The following is an 18,708-nucleotide window of genomic DNA, read 5'->3' as shown; positions in this document are numbered from 1 at the left end:
CACTTATTTCCTCAAACCACATTTATCCACTAGGTCAGGATTAACATAACTATAATTAGATCTAGGGTCAATCAAAAAAGAAACAACTTGACGACAAAGCTTACTTTCCATCTCAATAATGGTTTCCTGGTGATCTGCCTGCTTGTTGTCGACAACTACATTAATCCAAGGAACACTATGGCCCACATCCCCAACCTTCTGTGCCTCCTAAGCACTATATATGTGAGGCTTGCCACCCTGGTATAATGGACAATCCTTCTTACAATGACCTTTGCACAAATCCAAGACTACAATGGTCCTATACCATCACCTTTATTTTGTTGCTCTCTAGGATGCAACCCATGTCCCTTCTCAACTACATTAAACTTCTTATAAGGAACCGAATTCTGTTTCTCACCTGCATCCTGAGGTCTTCCCTGCTTTAGTGGCCACTTCACTTTAACTTTTTCATTCCCCTTAAAATTACACTTAGGCTCATATTTACACTTTGACTACTCATAAAAATGCTTCAATTTCCTAATGGCTTCCTCCAGTGACCATGGCTCGTAAAACTAAATCCAGTCTCTATATGATGCTAGCAACCCACTTATGAACCTTTAAATATTTCTTTCTCATACTTGAGGTAAGTAACCTACCTCAATAGCCCAGGAACCTACTAGTATACTAATCATGTATTGTAGAACCCATTTGAAGCTCATAAAACTCCTTAGTTCTATCATCATAATACCTCTCAAATAGGTACTTCTTCTTGAAGAGTCTTTCAAACTCATCCAAAATCAACTATTCTTTCCGACTTTCCTTGAAATTCTTCACATCTTCCCACTAGATGTTTGTGTTCCCTTTAATACTGAAGGTGGCTATTTTGGCTTTTATGTTCTCAGAATAGTTATGCAATCTAAAGAATTTCTTCATCCCAAGCAACCATGCCTCTGCTTATTCTGAATTCTTCATCTCTCCATCAAATGTAGGTGGCTTGAATTTATTGAATTCCTTAGGCAAGTACTCACTCCTCCTATAAGGATGATGGCGGTGACGACTATTATGATGTCTCCTAGATGAGGAACTAGAGTTATACCCATGCATACCAGTCCTCCTATCAAGTGTATCCAATGATTTTCCACCCTCTGACTATGCCCCTTCTATATAACCGTTATCTTGATTAAGACTTACTACCATATTCCCCATTATTCTTCTCTTCTTGCTCTTGACTAATCCTCAGTTGTCCCTATCTCTGCAAGTATGAAAAACTCTGAAGGATGACTACTTTGACCTCTTATTGCTTTTCATGAGCCCTTGAAAGTATTTCTGTAGCCTTAATCAAACTATCATTATCTACTTTGCAACTTTTGATATCTTACCTCAAAATCCTCAATGAATCTCCTATATTATGAGAATACTCATCTCCCTACTTGCCCAAATGATCTATAGGGAGAGTCATGTGAATTGTAGTCCACCATTTTTCTCATCATATTTGATTCTCTTCTTCCTACAAGTATAGCATGTCAGATAAACAAAATAGATACCATAACCAAAATCAAACCTCAATGACATTCAAGGGAGGCTTATCTCATCTGCAAAATCAGTCCACATTAGCATGATACATGTATAATCATAATCATATCAATATATCAACATCATGAATGACAATACCAACCACATACCATGACGTTATGCATGACAAACATAACCACGACAATGCATGCATCTAGCCGCATGGGCCGAATGGGTTAACCATAACTATACCACCCAAAGAGAGAGAAACCTACTTTGATACAAATCTGTAACATGCCTCCTCCCATATCTACCTACTTTAACCAACCTTCCCAGGGTAAACATGAGATGAGGGATACTACGACATGAATCAACCTCCTAGATAACCTTAAGGAAATGGATGCGAAAAAAAATACCTTACTGACTTCCCTTAGGTGCTACAAGACCACCAAGATCTAACCAACCACTCCAGGTGCCCAACCCCTGACTTAACTTTCTATTTCAGTGACCTCTAACCTCAGTCGCTCCCATGTCAAGGCATCCATGTGACTGGAACCCTCCAATCGCTCCCACAATTCTGCTTCCCAGTGAAAGTAGTTTTTTTCACTCACTTTTGTTCCCTTCACCCCAATATCCAAGCCAATTTTTTAGGGCTAGGATCCATACCTCTACCTAGAGCTAATGAAACTTCCAAAAATGATAAATAACACAAATAAAAATCCTCTAACATAAAAATTAATCAAGGATTTGACATTGCCGAATCTAACATGACAGTCATTCCATCAAACACATGATGAACATGCATCCTACATGTCACAAATACATATCTACATAGAGATATAAAACTTATCTAATGTTTACCAAGAAGGACTAATGCCCTCTCACAATAGCTACGATAACATCTATTAGGTCATGCATTCAATAACCATTCCTTGATCAATCAAACATGATAAGAGCCATAACTTGGATCTATCATAAAACCATGCTTATAACTAACATATAACCAGATAAATAACAATGATAGAACAACCATTAAAGGCACATAATAACAAGTACATTTACTCATAATATACAATGAGGAACATAACTCTTATTAACATATGCAAAAGCTAAGCAAGTCAGGGACTTCCACGTACCAACCTACCATAGATTGGGTTGACCCAAATGTTTCTTCCATCCAATCACCCCCGTGCCATATTCCAAGCATGAATGTGGGATATCATGGGATAAACCAATCCATAAAAAACCAAGGGATTCCAAAGGTTAAACCACCTCCATCCTCACATTACTGTGATCTCACCTAAACGAGTCCCAAGATAACAAAACCAAACCAAGTATGGATGCCTTAGAATTCCTTCACCATCCCTTGAAGAATTTTACTATATCCACCCACTTGTTGAGGGCTTCCCCGAGAAAACCATCTCCACCCCCAAACCTTAGGATTTTCTTAAGACCACCTCACCCGGATCTAAAGCCTTTTGACAATCCAAAACTCAACCAAGAATGAATACCATCACGCCATGGCTATTTCGAAATGGCAAGGAAAGGATGAAACCATTGTCAAACTAGGAAAAACCCAAGCCAATGACAACAATGAACCAAATACACACATGCATAAACCATGCATGCCAAAACTAGCTAGGAAATCATACATGCAACCTGTTACCTACAAGTATTCCCGCTGAAACTATTTGATCCAACCTTTCCTTGCTTGATCCTTGCTTTCTTTTTCTTCCCTTGTCCTTTGATTTCTTGCTTTCCTTCTCCTCTTGGTGCTCCTCCCCTTTCTAATACTAATTCCAAAATTGAACTGACAAAAGGCTAACAAAATCTATGAACTGATCCTCATAAGCCTTTTTATCATTGATGCATCTATTTTCTTCATTTTCCCTCTATTTTCCTTCAATTCCCTCCTCACATGCAACCTGTGACCTTTCACCTTCCTTTTCTCCTAATTTCCTTTATTTTAATAAAATAAAATACAAATAATGCCTTTTTTCCTTTTCAAAGCCTTTCCCAATTCCTTTGCCAATTTCCCTTTAGCCATAATAAAAAAAAATGATGCCCACTAGGATACTTTTCCCAACATTCAACTTGGAATAAGTGTCCCATGACCTTGGTCTTGTTTCCCTTTATTAACTTTATTACATGAAATTTTAACCCGGGTCTGTTACAAGTTGCCTGCCCAACCTATTCCAAATCCAAATAATAAAAATATGGTTCAACCCACCTACAATATTGAACTGTCACCCTTTCCTACCTATCCTCTTTCACTTGTGTGCTGTAAATACATTCATTTTCGCTTTGGAAAGGTTATTGAAAATCAAACATCTCCCATCCTTCAATAACAAGATGAGGAAGATAACTTACCTGAGCCAATATTACCTTCTTCTGATTATGAACAACCTCATGATAAGGATTCAAAATATATTCCTTATCTAGAGAGGTTATGCCTTGAAAAACCCCTTAGATTGAATTTGACCTTTTAGGTGAATTGAGAAATGTCTGTGTAAAGATTGGATTATTTCAAGCTATGAAGGATGTTCCTATTTATGCAAAGGTTGTTTGGGAACTTTGTTTGAAAAATCTGTGGAGAAAGAAAGAGATCCCATAATAGTACAAGTAGTTGGGAAACTGGATGATTTAATGTTGGGTAATGTTTTTATAACAAAATATGGTGATTCGGGAACTCCTGTTATTACCATATATATAAATAATACCCCTATATCTAACTCCTTGATAGATTTATAGGAAAATAGTAATGTAATGACCACGTGTTGTAGCGGCTACTACCACCCTCCAAAATTTTGCCTTAGCATATTTTGGAGCCTCCCCTACCAACCTTACAAAAAAATTGGTCTTGCTTTGTCAAGTACTCAAACTTCAGTGTTTTCCTGACACAAAGGAAACCTGTTGATCACAGTTGATCCATTCCCCTCATAGGCTGCTTACCCGAACTTGGTCCAGCTGCAGGCTGAGCAGTTTCCCCTTGAAAATTGTGCATTCCTAGAGGACAAATAGCCTTCCGTCTAGGAATTGTGCAATCCTCTCTAACAGCCTACTAGTCTCCAGGATTGTGCAATCCTACCAGCCAACCCTCCCAATAGGATTTGTGCAATTTTTCCTAGTAGCAGTTTATTCAACCTAGGATTTGTGAAAATCTGGGCAGCTGTTAGCTACTCTGCATAGAAATTGCACAATCCCCTTGGGCAATCAGCCTAGATCGTAGCCAGGAATGCACATTTTTCCCGAGCAGTTGAGCACTTGCATGCATGAACAGTCCGGTTGACCAGTTCCACCCAGGATTGAGGAAACTTAACCTACATGCATGCATGACTTGATCTTCTCGAAATAGTAAGAGACAACATGAAAAATTCATCCCATGATTCAGGGAGCTATTTTAAGCAGCCAAGAGTTACATGCAAAGTTGTTTCAGAAGTTTCCCTCCAAGTGTCACTTTTCCCTAGATTTGTGGCATGCACGTCATGAGAAAAGACTTATTTATTCGACACATCAGAGCTCATTCATTCACATCGATCCTGGATCTCTGACATCCCACAATACATCCAGGACTCTTCGACACATCCAGCTCAGCTATTCACGGGTAAGTGGCCTCAACTTGTCTTTTTCAGGATTTCTGTCACTTTTTGTGTATTCACTTGTGTTTCTATTGTTTTCTTGATTTATTTGAATGCCTGTTGTCATTTATGTATATTCTATCTTGTCCTAGCTCTATTTCAAGTTTTGTTGCTATCTCATTGTTGTTTGTTACACAACATTTTGTCTCTATCCCTATACTCCCCGTTCCTTGATCCTGGAGGACCTCTACAGTGAAACCCACATGCTTTGCCTTCATGAAAAAACTCCCATTGTGTTCCTCTTCATGATCAGATCAATTCCCTTTTGCCTCATTTCCCCCAAAAATTCTGTTTTTCCCAGTTTAAAAGACTGACGCAAATGGCCCTTGTCCCACTCGCGTTGATCTATAAGGCTTAACACTATTTCTAGTGTCAACTAGAGTGACTGAGCTTTGTTCCAGTCGCACCAGTCCTCTTATGGAATTTTTTTTATAAAGAGCTGAAGCTTCCAGCTCTAGATGCTTCGTAACAGAAGTTTGGTAAATGGTTTGGTGGATGGGGTCAAGGATGTCAGTTTTGGATCCTTGTGTAAGGGAGAAGTGTGATTTGGTTTGTAGTGAAGCCTAAAGGGAAGAGCCTTAAAACTATTGTTGTTGAGGCCATCATGGAATGCTAGCAGAAGTGTGTGGGAACCTGGTCTTGTCAGACGAGAATGACAACGTCAAGACAATGGTTGTAATCTCTTCTTGATTCAATATACATGCAACTATCGATTGATTTCCTACATGATTTGTTATCTTACACATTCATGGCTTAATGTTTCTTGACTTGTTAATTAGGTTGAATTACAATTTGTCTATTATCACGGTTGTTGTTTGTTGTTGTTTACTTGTTTCAGGTGCTTGAAAAAGGAAGCAAGAGATAGTTGGAGTGAGCAAGCAAAGACATCATCAAACGGGATAAGCGTACTAAGAGGTAGGCCCTCTTAATTGGTTCTAACCTAAGCAAATATTCCATAGAATGTACCTATTGTGGCTAGACTCATTATCAGGCTAGAGGAATTTGTTTGTGTCTGCACTTATAATTTTACTTCACCACAAATTGGCGACTTCGCTGGGGAACCAATCCTTTTGTTTGTCTTGGATTTCATGATTTCGTGTGAACTTTCCTAGTTCCACTTTTTCCCTTCGGTTCAGTTTCTTTTCTCCTACTTACTGGATTGAGTTTAAATTTCATAGTAGCAAATCTGGTCTTTGTTTCATTTTTTTTTTGGCTCCCTCGCTCAGCACGCTTAATTTGCTGATAGTCATGCCGATCAGCGCAATATGCTAAGAAAAAATTGCGTCGACCAGCCTCTAGTGCTTGTTGTCAATTAGGCAATTGCGTTGATGCTTGTAAGTGAAGATTAGGGTTCCTCCCCAATCTAGGCCAATGTGTTTTTCTCTCATGATTTTGACCCCATAAGCCTTTTAGACCATGTTTTTCCTCACTAGAGAGATGCATTTAGCTTGGTTTGTGTGCTTACTTGGTTTAGCCCTCCCTCTAATGTGTTAACTCTAACCCTATGTGAAGTTCCTTTTTCTTTTTCTTTGAATCCCTCGATCAATGCTATTTTTGGTCAAACAATTTCACCCGATCAGGCCATCAATGCTAGTTGTAGTACTAGTCAGTCATGCCGGTCGTATCGATCGGCACTACTTTTGGCCCAAAATTCTCTCCGGTCTTTGAGTTAAGAAAAAGTCAGAATTTATCCCATTCCAGTGCCAGTGTGTATTGACCCTAAAACTCTCTTCTTCCTCCCAAAAGTGACTAGGATGCTTTGTTTGCTTCATTTTCAATTGAATTAGTGAAAGAGTCTCGTTTGTTATCCTATTTCAAGTGTCTCTTTTCTCTTTCCAAGCATAGATTACATTGCTTGGTTTCTTGATTGAAGCATTTATGTGTTTGGTTGGTTCAATTCGAGGAAGAAGTTGCTTTTAGTTTCATTTATTGTTCTTTGGATTTGATTGATGCTTTTTTATTCGAAACTGTGGAATTTTCATTAAAGTTCTTTATGTGAAAGATTCATTTTGTATTTTATGAAAAGAAGAACATAATTCTAGTTTACTTAAGCAAAAATATTGCATTAGTAGCGTCATTAAGAAGCTAGAATTGCATCAGCACAGGCATGAGAAATGAAATGAAACTTATTTTGTTGTTAAGGGAAGATTAAGTGCATTTAGGAGATTTATTAGAGAAAGATTTCATTCTTTGATTGTTTCATGGGTTTTGTGTTCCCTATCTCTAAATAGTGTTAACTTTCATCGAAGAAATATCTCTTCTCTCATATAGCTGCATGTAGGAGTTTTTAAGATGACAACGGTAGGGCCTTGTAATTGAAACCTAATTCATGATCAACTGTTAAAATTTATTGAATTAACCTAAGGAAGCATTGAAACTTAAGGCTCACATTTAGTGGTCTAGGCTAGAGACGTGTTCCGACGTCTTTAACCTAGTAGCTGCCATTCGCTTTGGCATTAGAAAATGCTAGTACAGACTTGTGCTCCCCGTACCGTCATGTATATAAAGGGAGACCACACTAGGATTCAATCCTTTATCCATAGGAAGCCAAGTCTTTTGCCTTGTAAACGTGATACACTGAACACAACATTCAGGGAGATTACCTGCCCATACTTTCCGGTTTGCCGGGAGGTATTTTGATGTTCACAGTTACCCGGTAATAATTTTTTCCTAGATTACCCTGAGCAGTCATTTTGGTCTTTTTGACTCATTAAATTTAAAATATCATCAAGCACTTGTCCTTTCGAGCTTGTTAACTCTGAAAGTGACTAGAGTCACATTTTGTCCTTTTCTTGACTCCTAAAACATGAAAAGGAAAAGTTTTGTTTCAGTGTTTTGAAATTAACTTCCCACGAAATATTCCTGGTAAAAGTTATCTTCCTTAGTAATTCTTTAGGGTTGATTCCTATGGCAACATTTCCAGATTCCACTAGTTAAGGATTCCCCTCAGATGGGAATCCTGGTCCTTTTCCTTCTTTTGGAAACATTTTTTCTCCTTATATGGTGACGTTGTCCCTTCCTTGGTTAACCATTGGTTTACATGTCTGGTTGTTTTCAACCTCAGTGGTCCCCAGTGTCCTGACTCCTATCCAAACGTCTCCTTCATTTGAATCACGTCATGATGATTCTAAGGTTGACCTCTCACCTTATTCCCCTATTTCTTCACCTTCCTCTTCTACTTTGCCTGGTGAAAGTTTCAAATCTAGTAACCAAGAGGCTAAGAAGAAGAAGAAGAAGAAGACGAAGAAGAAGAAGTTAGATAAGCGAAAGGATAACCATGCAGCTATTTCTCCAAATGCACCTCCCATAAACAAATATTTTGATCCTCCATGGAAGGTTAGATTATCTTGAAATATGTGTAAGGGTGACCATCTCCTTCGATATTGTCCTGGCATTCCTAGAGTCTTAGAGGTATGGTCTCAAGACCTGAATCAACCATCCTCGTCAACCTTTGGAGATCATGTCAATGCTACACCCTCGGTTGGTGATGGTAAGAAGAAGGGAAAGATTAGATTCCCCTATAGGTTATGTGAAGGAGAGAATCTTCTTCAGCCTTTGTCCTCTTATGGATAAAGCTTCCAAAGTTTTTGAAAACCTTACATCTCCTCAAACCCAACTTCTTGTTGGTTATCATAGGCTTTATTCTGACCCTATCCGCATTGGTAAATATATTGACTTGGATTCATCTCTTGCCATCCTGCTCTTCCTGAGCGAGACTCTCTTGTGTCTGTTCCTGACCAACCATTGGTCGAAAAGAGTGTCGACTTGGCTCTACCCTTTGTTGTTGACTTTGTTCCTAAAGAGAGTGGTGATCATACTTCTCATGTTCTTCTCATCTCCTCAGATTCTCATGAATTGAAGAGTGACCCTCCCGTCTCAATTGTTCAAGAGAGTCCTCCTCCTATTCTTGTATAGCATGGGGGAAATCATATGATACCCCCACCAAGTAGTTCTTTCATTTCTTTCGATTGGGGTCCATTGACCGCTTTCTGCCTCCCATCTTATGTGCCTTTCTAGATCACAGTACAAGCCTATAATATGGTAGTACATGGCACTATATTAGATGAAGGCGTGTCTATTAGCATCATGTCTTCTACTACCTAGCAAGCTTTGGGTTCCCCCCAACTTGTGCCTGTCACTCAGAATCTGTTGGCATTCAAGAAATGAACCAATCAACCCTTGGGGATCGTTCTGAAGTTCCCTATTACTTTGGGAGGAAAGACCGTCTATATAGATGTGATGGTAGTCCAAGGTCCTTTAGATTTCAATCTTCTCCTTGGACGCGACTATGTTTATGTCATGAGAGCTCTTGTTTCTTCACTTTTCTGTGTGGTTTTTTTTCCACATGAAGTGAGAATAGTGATCATTGATCAATTTTCATTCATTGGTCACCAGGCACCTCCTTTGCAACCATCATGCCCTATCGACTCTTGTTTTCAAACAGTACCTTCCTCGCGACAGGTCAATTATGTGGCTACCCTTTCCATCTCCACATCTGCTGATGATCATACAGATGGTCTAGTACATTATGTACTGGGGGCATTGGAATCGAATCTGCCTATGGTACCAATTGACATGTATTCCTCCTAGAGTGTGGTTCTTCCATCTAGTGAAGACCTCTTAGGAGCCATGTTCTCGTATGGTTCATGAACAAATGTATGAGGATAGTTCCTGGTCTTGTGTCAACCTCGTTAAAAAATGAAACAAAGGGTGTGAGCATAGTTCTTTGTCTTGTGTCAAGCTCGTTAAAAATGAAACAAGGGTCCGAGGATAGTTTCTTCCTATATCTACCTCAATAACAAATGAAACCGATTTTGAGGATAGTTCTTTTACTTTGTCAACCTCATTAAAAATGAAGCAACTCCCTTTTCCAAATCGAGTCTTTGATTAAGATCTCATAAAATCCCAGTTGAGTCTTTCTTGGATCTCGAAAGTGAAGCTTCATTCCATCCACCTAATTGACTGAAATGAAGCTTGGGTGGCATGTACCTCAATTCAGTCATTATGCTGAGGGCATGCAAACTTATAGCACGCATAGTTTTTCATTTCAAGATTGTGTAAACATGAAACTAGATCCAAGAAGAGTTCTCCATGGTTCAAACTTGTGTAAAAATGAACCCATGCCCAATTTACATCTCGCGATTGCCTTTTTTATCAGCTAATTTCTTCTAGATGAGCCTTGGTTGTTTCATTCCATCGCCACCATCTCTTTAGATGATCATATGCTTTCACTTGGTTGTTTTCCTTTCCTGAGGTACTGCAGCGATGAGTGGTTTTATTAGCTAGCCTCTTGACCATTACATGTTTCGAGCAGTTCCACCATTGCTGGAACTAGTTGCTACCCTTTATACCACTCATTCATCTAGGATCGAGTCATGTTTCTGCTCTTTTCTTGACTCATAAAACTCATATGAAAATATTGCCGATTATTTTCCCCTTTTGACTCATTGAAGAGAATAAAAATGGGGGGTCCACTTTCAAGCTCTTTTCTAACCCTTTAAACATGAAAAGATAGTCCAGCCCTTGTTGTTTCAAACTCGTTAACGGATGAAAAATTTCATGTGCCCAATGTAATTTTACCCCTTTTTTGGGCTGGGATAAACTATTTATGAAAAAGGTACTCCTTGATTGAAATGGTGAAGTAGTTCTCTCGAGTATTGTTTTCTACCTTTTCGAGCTTGAGAGACACAAATGTACGAAAAGGGACCATGTAGAGTTTTCTTTTCCGTGTCTTTTTCAAACTCTCTAAACATGAAAAAGATACTGAGTTACACCTTTATCAGACTCGTTAAAATATTAAATGACATCAGATTTTTCATCATGACGAACATGAGTTTCTCCTTCCTAGGGCTCGTTAAACTTACTAGGTCAGATTCGTCTGAAGGATGAACTTACAGTGCAAGCATATGCTATCCACTTCAAGCTTGCAATTAAAAAATAATTGGGGTACCTACCAGGAATGGTGGGGGAAAATTTGGAAATCTAATTAGTTCTGTCAGAATGCTCAGAGCATGACATTTTCCCACTTTGTGTTGGGTTGGGATATCCGCCTTTTTATCGTTGAACTTCCTGGGTTGGGCTGTTGATTTTTTCCTTCCATTTTATCTTTGCCATGTAATCATGACCACCGATCCTATGGATCCAAAGCTGCCAAACTTCCAGTCATGTCGCCGATATGTTCAAGAGTTTCCATTTTGTAGTTACACTTACCCCCAATTCTCTATATCATCCAATATCATTTTGCATCCCTCTATCTCGTGTCGATGATGTGGGATACATTATGGCCCTCCTTTGACACGGTCACTTCCTGTCGACTTTAGCTCATTATCCAGGAAGTTGAACGAGAGACGCCCTTCTAGTACCTTAGAGATTGCATGCCCTAATGGCAAGTTCTTCGCACTCGAAGAAAAGTTCACATCATTAGTTTTGATCGAGTGATTTCACGAGTGTTCGACTTGAGTTCCTCTATTCACATTCCATGAGTTGTGCTGATAGTACCGTGACGACCATTGGAATTATTGGTGGTTTCTCTTGCTCTTGTTAACAGTTTACATCATTGACTGGTAATCAAGTGATTTTCTAGAATGTTTGATGTCAACACATCTCTTCACATGTTAGAATTTTTACTTTGATCGAGTAGTGTTGGAGCACAAGACCTTGGAATCAGATCACAAAAGCCCAGGTTGTGAAGTGATGTGACATGATTATGTCAATATGCATGTCTCTTTTAGATGCATGGCTGCGACCATACCATGAGTTATTGTAGGTTTTAACCGCGTATAGAAATTACGTGCATACAAATTCTAAAACACAGAAAATAAACAATGCGAGAGAATAACACATAAAACACATATACACAGAGATTTTCCCCTGGATCCAAAAACCGAGACTACCAGCTTGATTTTTCATTATATTCCTTTCAATATGATAATACATATTTATACATGCTAAAGCATCCAATGCCATGGACCAAAAACCATCGCGTCCAATACCATGGATCGAGAAACCATCGCATCCAAAAAACATGTGCGAAAATCATGCACAAAACCATAGGTGGGTCCGCCCAACCTAACATAGGGTCCAAAACCAAAGTTTTCTGGGGTGCTGCCCTGGACCCCATAAAGTGGGGTTACGAGTATGCCTCAAACCCCCTGTGACCCCCCCTGCTGCACAAACGGTGCAACGAATGGGGGGCTCCACTCCCCCTTGAACCCCCCAGTTAACTAAGTGGGCTAGTCATGGAAAGAATATAACACAACCCAACATTCTCCCACTTGTTGTTTTCTTTCCACAGGGGGCCACAAGAGAGCTTAGTCATTTATCCAGCCTTGCAATGCCCATTGTTTCTCTACACCAAGAGAACTTCTCAGAGCTCACAGATTTATTCAATGCATCTGCTGTATTCTTCAAAGTGTCCACCTTTACCAATAACACCTTTTTGTCTTCTATCATATCCCTCAGAAAGTGATATTGAACATCAATGTGCTTTGTCTTTGAATGATATGCAGGGTTCTTTGCCAAGAAAATTGCACTTTGGCTGTCACAGTCTATCCTTATAGCTCCCTGTACTAACCCCATACTTGAACACAATCTCTGCAACCAAACTGCTTCCTTGCTTGCATGCGTGGCTTCCATGTATTTTTCCTCTGTAGTTGATAGTGCCACTACAGATTGTTTCTTAGTCATCCAACTGACTGCATCTCCAAATAGGATAAACACATACCCACTTGTAGATCTTCTTTGATCTAGATCTCCAACCTAGTCTGCATCAACAAAGCCACGAATAGCCAACACCTTGTCCAATCCTAGTCTTCCTTGGTGGCATAAACCATAATCACTAGTGCCACACAAATACCTGAAAACCCGCTTCATTGCTGTCCAGTGCTCCTTCCCTGGTTTTGACATAAACCTGCTCAATACTCCCACTACATGTGCAATGTCTGGTCTAGTACTGAGCATTTCATACATCAGGCTACCGACTGCACTTGCATATGGAACACGGGGCATGTCCTCTTCCTCTTCTTGTGTCTTGGGATACTGTTTAGCAGATAACCTCACACCTATAGGAATAGGAACCTTCACCAATTTACTATCCTGCATATTAAAGCTCTGCAGTATTGTCTCAACATACTTCCTCTGGTTTAACCAGAGCTTCCTCTTTGCCCGATCTCTTTTAATTTCCATGCCCAAAATATAGTTTGTAGCACCAATATCTTTCATGTCGAATTTGGAGGACAATTGGGTCTTCAAATCCTAGATAATTTCTTTGTCATTTCCAACCAGCAATATATCATCCACGTACAAGACCAGATAAATAACACGGTCACCAATTAATTTAAAATACACAAAGTGATCTACTTTGCTTCTGGTGAAGCCAAGTCCCCGTATAAATGTATCAAATTTCTGATACCACATCCTTGGTGTCTGTTTTAACCCATATAGAGACTTCTTTAACTTTCATACTAGTTCTTTCTTACCCTTCACCGCAAAGCCTTCAGGTTGCTTCATGTATATTTCCTCTTCCAGATCCCCATGAAGAAATGTTGTCTTCACATCCATCTGTTCTACCTCAAAATCAAAAGCAACAACAACATATAAAAGTAATCTAATAGAAGTTACCTTGGCAACATGAGAAAAAATATCACCAAAGTCAATTCCCGGCACCTGGGAATAACCTTTTTCTACCAACCGAGCTTTGTATTTCTCCACCTTTCCTTCTGCATTTGTCTTCTTCTTGAACACCCATTTGTAGCCAATGTGTTTCCTTCTAGCCAACAACTCCACTAGATCGCAAGCCTCATTTTTGTGCAAAGATGCCATTTCATCAACCATGGCCTCTTTCTAGAGTTTTCCATCTTCTGAATCCACTGCTTCCTTCACAGTTCTAGGATCATCATCAGTAACAGAAAAAGAAAAATTTGACCAGAAAGCAGATGGACTATACCTTTCTAGCTGCCTTCTTTCTCGAAATGATCTTCTCACAACCAGAGTTTGTGGCTCTCCATCTTCTAATTCCTCCTCTAATGTAGAGTCTGATTCTTCCCCCTTTAGCTCAAACTCTATCTTCTTAGGTTCCTTTGGTTGGAATTCATGTTTAATAACATCTTTCGCCTCTTTGAACACCACATCTCAGCTATAAACAACCTTCCTTGTTGTTGTGTTCCAAATCTTATAACCCTTTAAACCATCCTTATACCCAATAAAGATGCACTTTTCAGATTTACTATCCAACTTGGTTCGTTTCTCCTTTGGAACATGTACATATGCATCACATCCAAATACCCTTAGATGTGAAAGAGAGGGTTTCTTACTAGTCCACGCCTCTTGTGGAGTCTTATCCTCCAACACTAATGAAGGTGACCTATTGACCAGGTAACATGCAGTATCCACCTCTTTTGCCTAGAATTCTTGTCCTATCCTGGCACCACTGAGCATGCTTCTCACCCTTTCCATTAACGTCTTATTCATTCTTTCTGTAACTCCATTTTGTTGAGGTGTATATGAAGTAGTCTTTTTTCGTGATATACCACACTTCTTACCGAATTCTTCAAATTCCTTGCCGCAAAACTCTCCACGATTATCTATCCTCAGCACCTTTATCTTCCTCTCCATTGATTTTCCACGAGAGCCTTAAATTCTTTAAACCTGTCAAAGGCTTCAGATTTCTTCTTAAGGAAATATATCCATGTATTCCTTGAGAAGTCATCTATAAATGATACATAGTACACAGAATTACCCATTGATGGAACCTTCACAAGTCCAAACACATCACTGTGCACAAGCTCTAATATCTGTTTCGCCCTCTTACTACCAGAGGGGAAAGTCACCCGATTCTGCTTCCCATATACACAGTTTTCATAGAAATCAAAATCCAAAGAGCTATTACTCATAACTTCTACCATACCTTTACCATGAAGTATTCAAAGGCCCTTCTCTCCAATATGTCCAAGCCTTTGATGCCACAACATGGTCTTCTCTCCAGAGACCATTAGATTTTTTGCTCCACTTTCAAGAACCACAAAACTGTTGCACCCAACAACAACCGTGCTACCTTGCATCTTGTACAGAGTTCCAATCTGAACTCCTTGCATCAATACCAGTGCTCCTCGAACCATTTTGCAGGTATCCTTCTCGAACACTGTTTTTACACCTACATCATCTAGCTTGCTTACAGAAATCAGATTTCTTGCCAATGCAGGAATATGCAGAAAACCCAGAAGTGTTCTAACCCCTCCACCTTGCAGCTTCAACTTAAATTTTCCACGACCAATGATTCTAGCTTTCCTATCATCCCCCAAGAAGACATCACCACCATCATATTTCTCATACTCACAGAACCACTCTCTATGGGGAGTGAAGTGAAAGGATGCACCTGAGTCAATCAACCATGCCTCATGATCTACATGTGTACTTGAAGAAGCCAAGTACACATCCCCACCTTCATCTGAGGTGGTTTTTGCCTCTACAGAAGGAGTATCATCAGGTCCCTTTCTTTATCAGGAGCTTTAGATTTACAATCCCTTTTGTAGTGCCCTTCCATTCCGCATTTCCAGCACACCACGTTTACAGGTTTTCCTGGAGATTTAGATCTCCCTCTAGATTTAGATCTCCCACTCGATGACTTATTTTTGTTTTTGTTCTAGGACCGTCCTCGTATAGACAAGGCATCAACATTATGGCTCTCCATATTTTTCTGTCTCATCTCCTCTGTCAGCAAGGCGGAGACTATTTCATCAAACTGTAAGGTAGTTACATTGCTACCTATTGCAATAACCAGACTATCCCACAAATCTGGTAGAGAACACAACAAACTGATGCACTTATCTTCATCTAAAATTTTAATATCAACAGATGCTAATTGACTTACCATAGTATTAAATGCATTCAGATGCTCTGTCACTGAGTCTCCGTATTTCATCCTCAGGTTATACAACTTTTTCCGTAGGAACAGTTTATTCACTAGAGACTTAGATTGGTACAAAGTCCCTAACTTGTCCCATAAAGCCTTTGCCGTAGCTTCCCCTAATACATTCAGCAATACTGAATCTGAGACACACAATCGTATTGTGCTCTTTGCCTTCCGATCCAACTTCTTCCATTCTTCATCGGACACTTCCGTTGGTTTAGTACCCATATCTACCGCGATCCACTGATCTTTATCTACCAACAGATCCTCCATCTTGAGTTTCCACAACTCAAAACTCTGACCATTAAATTTCTTGATCTCTATCTTTCCACTGATCACCATATTCTTGTTGGCATTATGATGCATGTGTTATACTGGATGGCAACCCACTTGTAGAAGAACAACTCACTTATATATAACTAAATGAATCTACAGAAGAGATATCAGATGTGACAGAATACATGGGATGCAGGACAACTCAAAGGAATTAGTTCAGATGTAATGAACAATGAAAACTTATTAATATGACAGTTCTCAGTATGACAAGTTAGCTTTGCCATCAAGTCCAAAGGGGGAGATTGTTGGCATTACGATACAAGTATTGTCCTTGATGGAAACTCACACAGATGACAAATCATAGTGCAGCAAGTCAGTAGCAAAGAATTGATGATTAGACTACACAGAATGAAGAAAGAAAAGTATATACGCAGGTTCACTATATACCAAGTCGTGTACACATGCAGGTTCACTATATACCAAGTCACGTATATACGCAGGTTCGCTATATACCAAGTAGTGTATACACACAGGTTATACATGCAGGTTCACTATATACAAAGGCGCATATACACGCGGGATTGCTGATCAAAATTTGCGTATGCGTATGCACGCACTTTCATGCACAGAAAAGCGCGTACATGTGGGAAAGCTTATTTTTGGGTCTGTGGTATTTAGACCTATGGTTTTGGACCTTGGTATTGCGTCCGAAGTGTTGAACCCAGGTATTGGGTCCCTAGTATTGGTTCTAAATGGTTTTGGACCATGGTATTGAGTAAGGCCTAAGACTATCAAAGGGGAAGGAGATCATTAGGCAAAAGCATTCAGAAAGTCTTAAATATCTGAGGAAATATGAGATCTAGTATGCAGGTTATGGGTTCATGATGCTTTGCTTGATCTGAGCTAAGGAGGAATCTCACCGATTGATGGAGAACAAGATCTAAGGATAGATCGGGATCAAATGGTTTGGAATGAATCATCTCTATATGGTTTGATTATGCTTATTCTAGATCTGTATACTGATGCTTGTAATGTTTTGATCTGGGTATAACTTAAGTTTGAAATAGCTGCAACTCATGAATGAATATTTACAGATGTATACGCTGGTTGACTTTGATAAAAGCGCGTATATACACAGGTTATATACATCTAAATAGCGTATACCATATACACTATCATATTTGAAGATTACAGGTGGTTTTGGTTGATGATGCAAAGTCTGAGTTCTAGTGACTGTTTACTGGTGTCAGTATTCTGCATATTTAGACTAGTTGAATGGGTTTAGCTTCAGTGTTGATCTAATCATAATGACTTATTTTTATGTGATCTGATGGACTAGATCTGGTTGCTAACACACGTATTATCCTTGTATATGTAATGATCTGGGTATGTTTGAAGTCAGGAAGTGTAGCGAAGTTATAAGTAAGCAATTAATGACATATATGCTGGTTCGCTTTGGTGAAGTTGCATATACACGCTGGTTCAGCTCTTCTAAGTAGCTTATGCACTCTGATGCATGATTTTGATGATACAATTGGATCTGGACATTGTTGCAGAGTTTGGTGTTCTGCTCTATGTTCTGGTGACTGCATTTTTGTTGACAGGGTTCAGTGATTCAGTATTGGGTGATTCAGAGATTGATGATGCAAGTGGTGATTGTTTTTGTGCTTCAATGATATTGATGGGTCTAGTATGAAAATTGGATGAAACGTGGCCTTCAGATTATGGTGTTGTGCTTCAGGAGTATCCAGTTTGAAAATTTATGAAACGTGGTACCTGGAGGAAGAAAGAGAAGGTTGTAGCCTTCTGTAGGTCGGCACCTGCATACTAGTACATCAGCTAGTACAAGAGCTAAGGGGGTGGTAGCTCCCTTCCAGTAGCATCTGGAAAGCGAGTGAAGGTTGGAGCATTCAGTAGGCCGACACCTACGTACTAGTAAAAGGATCGGCTAGTACAAGAGCAAAGGGGGTTGCAGCTCCCTTCCAGGAGAAGTTGGAGAACGAGAGAAGGTTGTAGCCTTCTATAGGTAGAAGCTTGTCTACTGGTATAAGATTGAACCAGTATAGAAATATTGTAAAAATAAGTTTCTTATTAAAAAAAAGATAGAGACGACTTGCAGCAGGTGGTTTTCACCCACATTGGGTTTCCACCTTATATCATGGTGTTCATGTGTGCTTCTTGTGTGTGATGATCTGTTCTGTTTTACTACTCCTGTTTACTGTTCATATGGTTAATAATGTTCTAATGCACTCATTAAGGATCAACTAACTGAATCATAAGTTTACTAGATATACGCTTGTTTCATTAAACACAGTTGCATATACACGCGGTTTTCCTTAACTGAAGTAGTGTATATGAATCTGAATATGGAAATGAAAAAGTTATATTAATTTGATA

The sequence above is a fragment of the Pinus tabuliformis genome, chromosome Q (assembly GCF_031772625.1).
Source record: "Pinus tabuliformis cultivar Carrire ecotype Pingquan chromosome Q, CPIR1, whole genome shotgun sequence".
NCBI classification, from domain to species: domain Eukaryota; kingdom Viridiplantae; phylum Streptophyta; class Pinopsida; order Pinales; family Pinaceae; genus Pinus; species Pinus tabuliformis.
Note: the sequence above shows the minus strand (reverse complement) of the source record.